Genomic DNA, 12,106 nt, shown 5'->3' with positions numbered 1-12,106 from the left:
TGTTGGTACCTTCAAGCACAATCGATTTGTCAATGACTTTAACATATATACTTTCTTTAACCTTTATCATAACTCTTAGGGAGAGTCTCATTCAACAGACTAAACTTTACGTCGGGGAAAGGACTATAACGAATAGTACTCACTGCTTTCATATCAATCTCTTCCTAGTCACCATCAGACATAATTAGTAGCAGACGTCTTTGACTATCCAAGCAATGCCTTACTCAATCCCTGCTACACCAAGATGTCTTTGATAGTGCCTTGCCAAGACCAAAATTATTTTCCCCATCAGAGATCTCCACCTCAAACTTTGAACTTGCAATCGCCAAGAGCTTCAGCTAATAGCTTTAATGCATTTTTTTTTTTGGTGTGAAAATACATGAAAAATAATAAAATAGCGAGCATTAAAGCACACAAAAATAAACACGGTTAGGCTAACTCTGAGCCTACCTCCACAGGCAATGCCAACCAAAATTCACTATTATTAATAGAAATTACAATCACAAAATCTTCACAAAAAATCTCAAACATAAACTACCCATAACCCAATACACCAAAAGTTCTTTCACACTAACACACGGGGAAAACTAGTTTATACCTCTTTCACAAGCAAAGCTTTGCACCTAACTCTCACACACATCAAAACTACTCTAGCACTCCTTTTATAAAGTGTGTCTTTCCTCTCTATTTATTCTTTTTTCCAATGTGAGACTAACACTTTGAGCATATTGTTGCACCTCCTTATTATTCTTCTAGTCGTTGTGGGATTCCAATACCAAAGAGGAATTCTCTAACCTTCTCCTTTCATAGAGGTTTGTTAGCATTTGCATTTTTTTTTCTCTACCCTATCTCTCCAAAAAAGAAATTCTTTTTGTTTTGCCACCTTATTTCTCCAATAAGTATTTACACAACCATTATCGGCGGCCTTCACACTATTGAAATAGGCAACCCTCTTTATGAATAACACATCATAATAGGTTGAATGAGATAATTCCCTATGGAGAGTTTCAGATACAATAACATAATCAATAAAATAAATATACTCATTAGTTTTCTTTATTTAATTTTTCAAAGTCATGAGCAACAAGACACTTAAGGTTATCCATGATAGTAGGAGTCAATGATCACACTCAAGAAATTAATTCAATTAGAGAATACCTGATATCAATTGTTTGGTTGTAGGCCATTGTTATAATAGTAATTATGAACTACTTTTAAGGCTAAATTGTTAATTAGATCAATTATGAACAACCTTGGTTAATTAATCAATCACCAATATTAAGCAAGATAGAAAGTACAACAGAAAATACATAACACATCAATACGGTAACCAAGGGACAACTAATGGAGTAGAAATTCCATAGTAGAAACCATAGAGAGATTTAACCTATCAATCTCAAGGTAGAACAAATCCACTTATTGATTAGAAGTTTTAAAATATTGAATAATCCTATTCCTAGTAAAACTTAGTAAAGTTACCTAATGCAGCTTTGAGTCCACTAACTTATTGTTAGTAAACTTTGTTGAATGCAAATCTCTAGTCCACGACTCCAAGTACCCACTTGAAGATTTATTCTCGCAACTATGTAAACTGGATGCAACATAAACTTTAATAGCATTGGATTTTTCACTTTCTTCAAAGAATTTTATTGGTAGAAATTTTGAGAGGGTTTTGGATATAAAAACCCTAGATACAATATAAGCATCTCTTTACTCTTTTTAATTTCGTCCTATTAGGTCTCTTTTATAGTCTGGCTTAAGTGGCATGAAACCCTAGAATCTTGGATAGTGGGCTAGGCTTGAAATTACAATTTGATTTGCGTTGTTTGATTGATCAACTTAAGTGCTCCATTGATAAACAACATATAGTCTCCATCAATCAACTAGTTGTCGAAAACTATCAAATTAAGAAAAATTTGAAAGTAAAACATTGAATCTAGCAGCTATCATGTCTTCAAAAATAAAATAGGGTAAATTATGAGTTTGGTCTCCAATGTTTATGCTATGTGTCAATTTGGTATCTAATGTTTCAAATGTGTTAATTTAGCATCTAACCTTTTTGTATTGGGTCAAAAAATAGTCTCTACCTTTAAGAGATGGATGAAAAATGCTTACATGTCTATTAGTGATATTAAAATAGTATTTATATGCCACATGAGTTGCCATGTGAATAACTATGTGTCCTTAATTTAAAAAATTAAAAGAAAAAAAAAGCTTCTCTCCATATCTGAAACCTAACTATCCCAATCTCATATGTTAGCGTTGCCTTTATCCTCACCTGGCCATGGCTTGCATCTACTTCCTCCTTCACAAACGTCACAGTTGTAAGTCAAGATCTATTACTCTACAAGAAAAGAGTCTATTAGCGAGGGTAAAATGCCCTCGCAAAAATTCAAATATCATCGGAAAATGTTATTAGCGAGGGCATATGACCCTCTAAAGCTGTCGTATTTGCTCTTGTTGCTAAAAAAGATTTTGCGACCATACCTTCGCAAATAGATAATTTATGAGGGCAATCCACTGTCGTTACTGAACAAATTTGCCTTCACAAATAGATTACTAAATGACGAGAAAAGTCGATGACTTATTTTTAGCGAGGGGATGCAGTCGTCGTTAACAACTATTTGTGAAGACCTTTATACCCTTGCAATTAGTTATTTGCGAATTTCAAATTAACAACATACTTTTTAGTGACAAATAATGGCGCTGCTGAAATTTATTTGTGAGGGCTTTCAACCACTTGCAACTTATTTTTAGCAAGAGGAAGCAGACGTCGTTAATAACTATTTGTGAGGACCTTTATACCCTCGTAATTAGTTATTTGCAAATTTCAAATAAACGATGAGACAAATAATGTCGTCGCTAAAATTTATTTGTAAAGGAATTTAACCCCTCGCAATTAGTTAGGAATACTAGTGACGACATTAAGTTGTCACTTAAAACATTTTTGCAAGAGGTTAAATGGTGTCACTATTCTATAAATTGCGAAGGACTTTGTTGTCACTATAAAGTTATTTATGACCAAATTTTTATGTCATCAGTGGTAATATTTTATATAATTTTTGAAATATTTTGTTATTTATTTATTTATAATATATTTTATATCATTTTTTTTACCTATCATGTTACAATAATACAATAATTATTAAAAAAGATACAATAGTCCAATAATTACTAAAAATTGATCCATTGAAAGATAAAAATTCATATAAGTTCAAACTTTAAAATATAAAATATACAAAGAAATCCTGAAATTAAACTTTTTTTTAAACTTAAACAACTAGAATTATGACAAGATCTATATTAGTCTTCCTCTGAGTTACCCTCCAAGCTGTTTTCAACCTCTATGTTATTGTTTGAGTCGTCCTCTTCATCTCTACTAGTACCATCCTTAAAAAAAAAATACATTAAACATGAGTTAAAATGAAACAATTAACGTGAAATTGTATTTGTATCAATGCTTCAATAAATAAGTACACATATACCATATCAAATCTAATCATATAATTATATATCATAAACAAGAGTTTTTAATTTAACAATAACAATAGAAAGTTGTAGAAGATTCAAGAGGCAAAAGCATAAGTTTGAGAATGTACTGTGGTAGCTAGATCTATGTTAGATTGTTGTGGTATGCCCATCGACTGCAACTTTTGTGCAAATTTCTCCACAAGCTTCTCCACAAGTTTTGCAAGTTTGGAATCCATTTACTCTCTAGGATGTGCCTCCAAATCTTCTTTTTCTTTTGTAAAATCTTCTCTGCAATGTTTGCTACATTCTTTACTAGATGAAGTTAAGCCGTACACATCCTTAGCCTTAATACCTATTCCCATGCCAAGAATACAACCATGACTTGGTTCACCAACCACTTCATGAAAGATCTAATAATCATTTGTCTTAGTACCTTTAGAAACAGCTTTGGCCTTTATGGCATCCATTTTTTCCTACACATAAATAAAAAACCACGTGGAAAATCAAAACAACAAAAAAACTAAAGTTGATAACAAAATTAAAAATTTGGTATGAGTTGCATACATATAATGTCTTAGCATGATCAGTTGCCCATTCCTTGCCATCCTTCTTTGTGTGATATTTCTTAAAGCAATCAATGGGGCTAGGCTTAGAGCCCGTCTCAAGATACTACAATATTTAAAAGAAAAAAAAACATTGGTAAAGTTATTAAACTATGTGAATACACAAAAAATGTAAAACTATTTGATGATAATATAATATACCATTTCATATCTGTACTTGGCCATTGGTACGACACTTGTAGTGGAGAAAATTTTAGACTTATTTCTGTTTTCCTTATTTGTCAAACTTATCTCCTGCACACATAATTCATAGACTAGAACATTAGTTTCTACAAAAATATTAACAAATAATGGTTAGAGAGAGAGTGAAAGAATTTATAACATGTATTTCATTTATACTCACCCCCCAATCTCCCTCCATCCATTTATTACTATTTTTTATGATATATTATATGATTATATTTGATATAGTAATATGTGTACTTATTCATTGAAGCATTGATACAAATACAAATTCACTTTAATTGTTTCATTTTAACTCATGTTTAATGCTTTTTTTTTTAAGGATAGTAGAGATGAAGAGGACAACTCAAACAATAACATGGAGGTCAAAAACAACTTGGAGGGTGACTTAGAGGAAAGCTAATATAGACCTTGTCATAATTCTAGTTGTTTAAGTTTAAAACAATATTTTTATGTCATGGTTTAATTTCAGGATTTCTTTGTATATTCTATATTTTAAAGTTTGAACTTATAAAAATTTTTATGTTTTGATGGATCAATTTTTAGTAATCTAGTTGTTAATTATAAACTTTTTTCAAAGAGATACTATTGTTGGCTTTATGAATGTGTCCCCTTCATGCTTATATATCTATTTTGTTTCAGACATGCACTTGTTTCTAATTAAATGTTCATAAAATATTTTTGTCTCTCTGTTCTCAAAGTTCTCTAGATTTTTCTTCAACATATGTTATTCTAAAACTCCTTTAATTTGGGACGGAAGGAAACTGTGAGACTTATTTTCCAACGTGCTAAGGAGGCAGGTACTAGTTTATATCACATGATTAAAGATGGTGCTCTTCGTGATGCTGAAGCTATATTTGGAATGCACATTAGCCCTATTCTACCCATGGGAAGTATAGATTCCATTTCAGGGCCTGCCTTAGCTGCAGTATGCTTCTTTGAAGCAAAAATAGTAGGAAAAGATGGGCATGCTGCAGATCCCCATAAAAATGTGGATCCAATTCTTGCTGCATCATTTGTAATTTTGGCATTGCAATAGCTCAGCTCGAGAGAAACTAATCCCCTTCATAGTCAGGTATGTCTCTATCCTCAATCTTTTATTGTAATCTATTTGAAAAGTTCCATACTGGGTGGGTGCTGGTCATGGGTTTATGTACTCGTTGGCTTCTCCACATGATAATTTAAGCTTTTGGGTTGAATGCTTATTGTAGCTTCCATTTTGCTCCATTGTGAAAATCTCTCTGTAGAACCTCAGGCTATAAAGCCTTCATCTACATGAGTTTGACACCCCCCCCCCCCCATCCCAAACAAAATAAATTGCTCCCCTTTATTCTCTGCTAAATTAACTCTTTCAGGTCCAAATTGTTATCCCTTTTAGTAAATCTTATAGGAGGTTTTCAAAATTTTTTTTTTTTGGGGCTATTTTCAAAATATTTCAACTATATGGCTGTGCAAGAATGAAGTGAATAGGCAACATCTTTTTTGTTGTTGTTGTTTGGGGGGCAGGGGGTATAGGTGACTGAAAGCATATAAAACATCCAATATGACATAGAGCTAATACTTAGCTTTTTCCTTGAAGGTGCTATTCATTACTTACATCAGAGGTGGTACTACATTGGACACAATTCCAACATATGTTGAAATTAGGGGTACTTTAAGGAGTCTCACAACTAAAGGCATGCACCAACTCAAGCAACGGTTGAAAGAGGTATATACCATACCTTAGCCTTTTCACTTTTTGCTTTATTATAAAATAGTTTTGCTGCTATCGTGAATGATGAGAAACTGCATCTGCATGTGCAGAAGGTGGGCAAACTTTTGCTTGGTCCTTAGAATGTCAAGGTGGGTGTGAAAATGACGGCAGGTGAAGACTTTGCCAACTATCAAGAACTGATTCCAAGAGTTATGCTTGGCATTGTAATTGGAAATGAGGACTTGGGTTCAGTTCACTCCCCGCATTCCCCTTACTTCTTTCTTGATGAGGATATCCTTCCAATTGGTGTAGCATTACACACTTCTCTTGCTGAGATATATTTGAACGAGCACCAACGCACACTTGTGCCATAAAATTTTCAGAATATGGTGTTAATAACAAGGCCACATTGCCATAAAAAGCCGAAAACCTTCTATGGTCTCTACTAATTTTATGTAGTAAAATTCAAGGACTAAACCTCAATGGGTGGATTGGAGGCCAGCTTAATAACCTGCATCATTTGAAGCACCTGTAACTGAAACTGCCTTGTTATATTTAGCTCTTATTGAAATAGTACCTGTACTATTTATTAAATTCTTTTTTTCTAGTTTCTTCTTTAAGGATGATAGCTACAATAACATTCAGGGTGAAATTCCATATAGCTTACCTCCCAATGCCACAAATATGTAAGATGCCTGCACTACAAGAAATTTGGTCTTTAGCGATGGGATATAGTCGTCGCTAATTATATTGGTGACGAAAAATGTCGTTGCTAACTTTCGTTAAACGAAAATGGTAACAAAAAAGTTTTTTTGTGACGATATTTATGTTGTGGCAAATACAATACTATTAACGAAGACAAAGTCGTCGCTAATTGTGACAATTGTCATCATAAATAACTTGAGAACTCAAGATGAAATGTCGTCGCTACTAGCTCATTAGTAGTCACGAATTTTTTTGTCATCGTTAGTAGATTATTATTAACGATGACATTATTGTTGTCACTCATATGTCATTACTAGCGACAACGCTTGATGTGGTCACAAATAATGAGATTAGTGACCACAAACATGTCATCACTAAAAACTGCATATTAGCGATGATATTGTTTGTCGTCACTAATGATATGATAAATTATTAGCGACGACAATGTCATCGCTAATAACATTTTACATTTTTTTGGATTTTTCTATAAAATTTACATTTTGAATTTTACAAGGGTACCTGATGGAAAATAATAAACCACAATTAGGGGTGTCCAAACAGACCCGGTACCCGACCCACCCGCCAACCCGGCCGACCCGGCCCGAGAACCGGCCGACTCGACGCTAGAGACGGTCGACGGTGGATTTACGCTCCCAGAACCCGAGATCGGCGGGTCGGTTGACGGGTTAGAGCTTGGGAAACCGATTTTCAACCGCCCGACCGGAAAACTCACTGGGAAATAGATTTCTTCGCCGATTTAAGTAGTTCGCTGGTCTATTTTGTCTATCTGTCGAGATTCGGCAAGATCTCATCGAGATCTGGCCTAATCTATTCGAGATCTTGCTTGATCTCCTCGAGATCGGGCCTGATCTCTTCGAGATCCACCGGATCGTCGCTTGATCTCATCGAATCGTCGCTTGATCTCGCTGGATCTCTTCGAGATCCACCGAGATCTCGAAGAGATTCGGCCTAATCTTGTTGAGATGAGCCAAAAATCTCTTCGAAATCCGGTCAATACAGCAAAAATAAGCAAATTTTGGCAATTTTCGGCGACGAATCGCACAATTTGAGCCCGACCGAAAACCGACCGAAAAAAGCAGACGTTCGACCACTTGAACCTTCGCCGTCGGCGGGTCCATATTTAGGAGACCCGAATTTATGGGGTCGGTTCCGGGTTGGGCATAAACCCGACCCGGACCGACCCGTGGACAGGCCTAACCACAATCCCACACGTTACAAATTTTCTATACGTTTTTAGACCCCTTAAACACAACCAGATTAACCTATTTATTTAGTCAAGTGATTAACTTAGGTCAATTATGCAGATATAGGTTAACACATATAAATTATATCATTGCAACAATGTGGAAAATAAATAACACAATGATATGATAACCCAGGAAAACCAAACCGGTAAAAACCCTGGGGAGAACTTAACCTAGCTATCCTCAAGGAAAAACGAATCCACTATGAAAGAATTGAAGTTTACACAATAGCGACTTAGACCACTAACATCCTATTGCTACCTCGAGTAGGAAACTTACTACCACGACCACGTGACAGCTCCAAGTCCACGAACTACTTCTTTCTTAGATTCATAGCAAGTACAAGCACTTCCGCTTGTGTATCTTTAAGCTCTTAATGCAGCAACTGAAACGATCACCAAGCTCTCGACATCAATCTTGATCTTGATAACCCTAAGTATATGTGAAGGCAAACACCTCTAGATCTCATAAGAGATTCACATACACATCATAAATAACAACTCCAACGACCTTTAAAACGTGGTTAGGGTTTTCCCTTTTATACTTAGGGCAAAACATAAAACCCTACACGTTAAATGGGCTTGGGTTGAGTTGGAAAAATTCAGCAGAAAAAAAATTTACACGAGCTTCGATCGATCGAGTCTAATTTTCGATCAATCGAGCCAGGCAGATTTACACAGTAAATCCTACAGTGCACTCGATTCCAATTTTACACATAAACATACTTTGAGCAAGTCTAAAAACAACACTAAACGTTTTGATCATGGTTTTCCAATATTACCAAATGAAGTTCTAATACATTTAAACTTAAAGTCTTAGAACCCAACATTTTCAATCACAAATACATATATAAGCATAATAATTGCTCAATCATAACTACTAATAAGGGAAAACAATATCCAAGTTCAATATCATATAACATAATTTAAGTTCCAATCTATTCTCTCAAATACTAATCAAATAATAACATATTCCTCATGAAGATATGTTGCCAAGCTAAAACTTGTTGCAATGAAATATATCTCCCCTCGACATCATCTATAAAACTGTAACCCAAGGCATGCGACATTTTAACCTGAAACAAAAAGTATAAACCAATGTAAAGGTCAACTAAAATAGATGACAAAAATACTTACTAATTAGTTTTAACATTCAAGTAAAATTTTAACATTTATATTTTTCAAAAATACCATAGATGTGGATATAAGTTAGTATACTTCTTGCTTTATAGATGCTTATAAGTTAGTAAGTAGTGTATTATGTATTAATTATTATAAAAAAGTAGCTAGTGTAGCATGAAATGAAAACAGTGGGACAAAATAACAAAACTTCTATCATCACTCATTTATAACAAGACTAACACAAAATCTAAACCTTTACTTATTATATTATCTCCATACATATAACTCAAGCATAATTATACAACCATTAACATTTTCATCACTTGCACTTCACTAATTAAGTTGGAAGGCTCACACAAATATTTTGGGAGTTCTAAATTCATGGATAGCTGAATCAAGACTAATTGATGAACACAGAAAGAGAATTGAAAATCTAGACGAAACATAAATAAGTTTTTCTATGAAAAAAATTGTAAAGTTGTCTTTTCCAAAACTTTTTTTTGTTGATGAATTGTCTTTTCCAAACCTACATTGTAAACATGCTTCATGAATTCAATGAATTATATAATCAGCATGACATGTTTTCGTTCAATTTCAATTATCCATGTTGAATTCATTCACAATGAGAACTTAATTAAGTGTTATTTTTTTTAAGACAAAGGTAGAAATAAGCTGTAGAGTACAAAATTCCTTAGAAGATAGAAGACAAAAAAATGTGGTGTTTGTGTTTCCATGGTTACCCTAACAAAACAACTTTGCAACTACATAAAGAAACTATATAGCTAAGGACCAGAAAATACAATCCAACTTCAAAAGTTAGGACTAACCATCACTGCAAATTAGATATTCAAATAATAATTTTATGAGTCAATCATTCAAAACAATATTATAATATCATCCATTTTCAGCCCAGGCCCATGAGCCCTGTTTCAACTTCTTCACTTTGGATGAGACATGATGTGGATACTTATTTTTTGAAGTGCACGAAGTATCATGTTTACTACATGGTAAGACATACATGAAAGACAATTGTAAAATTTTAAGAATTCATACAAAGAGGGAAAAGAATCATGAAGTTAAAAATAAAAAGAAAAGAAAAAAGAAGAAGAGAGAATGTAAATTAATTCACCCCGTAATTATGTTTGTCTTATGTTTTAATATTTTTCTCTATATGTGACATTTATTACTCAATACTCAAATAAGTAATAACAACACATAAGAAGAAAGCATATAGCTGTGATGATCTAAATTCTAGAATGTAGCCTAGCTAGCCAAGGTATTGATATTATAAAAAAAATCTTTGTGTTGTTCATCTAAAAATAAAACAAACATATTTGTAGGAACATGAAATAGTTTTTGTTTTATAACTTAGTCATTTCTTCTCAATCCAAAAAAAAAAAAACTAATTTTTTCTTCTACTCCCCCTAAAACAGAAAGACAATAACCTATCTAGGTGAAACTTTCGTTTTACTAGTAACAAAAATAAAATAGTAATATTAGAAGTCACAGGATCCAAAAAAATCAATCTAACAAAGAAAAGGTATTTGACCACATTCTCAGTAAATAAAAATAAAAAATAAAAAAAGCATCCATATCGAAACTAGTGCTACTGCTATACGAACAAAAGTACTTTCTTAGAGGGTTTGACAACAATATCCTTACAAACTAAGATTAAATAATCATTTAAAAAATAAGCTAAGCTAAGATTAAATAAATTAATTAGACAAGTAAGGCCACCATTGCCGAATCTTAATGCCAATGGAGGAGCCAAAAATTTATTTTTGAAGGGGTCAAACAAAAAATAATTTTTTTCTTTATATATATATATATATATATATCAATTATATTCCTATTATGTATAATTGTTTCAAATGGTAATGTAAATGTAACTCAATATATAAGTTAAATATTTTATAATTCAATGTGTGCTAAGAATATGTATTTATTAAATTAAACAATAACGAGAAGACAAATTTGAGAAAAAGAACGAGTCAATAGTTTTTAATTTGTCTATAGACCTAAATTTTCAAAATAAATTAGACAAACAATCACTCAAATTTCAATAGGAATCTAATAAGAAACAACCAAGTTGCAATACAAAATGGAAAATGCTAGAATCACATAAAATGACACAATTTTGTGTCACAACTTGCCACATGACGAGTTGTAATTGGTGAAGGTGTGTCCCCACATGGCCCATAGACACTCTTTCACTAGTCACAACTCGTTACGTGGCGAGTTGTGACACAAAATTGTGCAATATTTTATGATCCTAGCACAACTCAAACAAAAATCTAAATATAGTACTAGTAATAGTATATTTTAATAACAAATAAAAAGATGAGAAGAAAAGTCAAATAAAAAAAAAGATGAGAAGAAAATGTACCTGGAAACTCTACACCTGTACACTTGCTTTGCTTTTAACCGTACACGTGTGGAGCATTGGAGCCTTGGAGGTAATAATATTTCTATTTGGACGGTTGGATCAAAACTTTAAATGTTACACAGCTAACAGCTTCGTAAATAACGCAAGAAGTAAAGAAGTAAAGGAAAGAAAAACATAAGAACTGTGAAAAAACTTCTTGGGCCAGCGATTTATCTCATTATGGGCTCACTCGTCGCAAATAGTAATTAGTCTCTAGTTGAAAGATTTGAAAAAACACTGTGAAAACCAAAAAAAAAAAAAAAAAAACACAAGAACTGACGGTGTTTGCAATTGCTTAATGCAATGGGTTGTTGTTATTGTTCTTGGAACTTGAGAAGGAGACAAAAAATGTGCTTCGCAAGCGAAAAATTGTGGGATCAAAGGTGTCAGGTATGGCTCCAACCTTTCTTAGATGATTTTTGTTTTTATTTTCTCATTTTAACTTTATGAAAGAACAAACAAAATATGAATGAGAGAGCAATTGAGAGAAAAAAAAAAAAAAAAATACCTGGCCAGTGGCAGAGGAGAGATGATCAATGCCAAACTTGCAGTGGGCTGGGAATGGGTCCGAACTCTGTATAGTGTATAGGTTCAACCGTTTAGCAAGAGATAGAGTGTGT

This window comes from Castanea sativa, chromosome 1 (genome assembly GCF_040712315.1).
Source record: "Castanea sativa cultivar Marrone di Chiusa Pesio chromosome 1, ASM4071231v1".
In the NCBI taxonomy this organism is placed as follows: domain Eukaryota; kingdom Viridiplantae; phylum Streptophyta; class Magnoliopsida; order Fagales; family Fagaceae; genus Castanea; species Castanea sativa.
Note: the sequence above shows the minus strand (reverse complement) of the source record.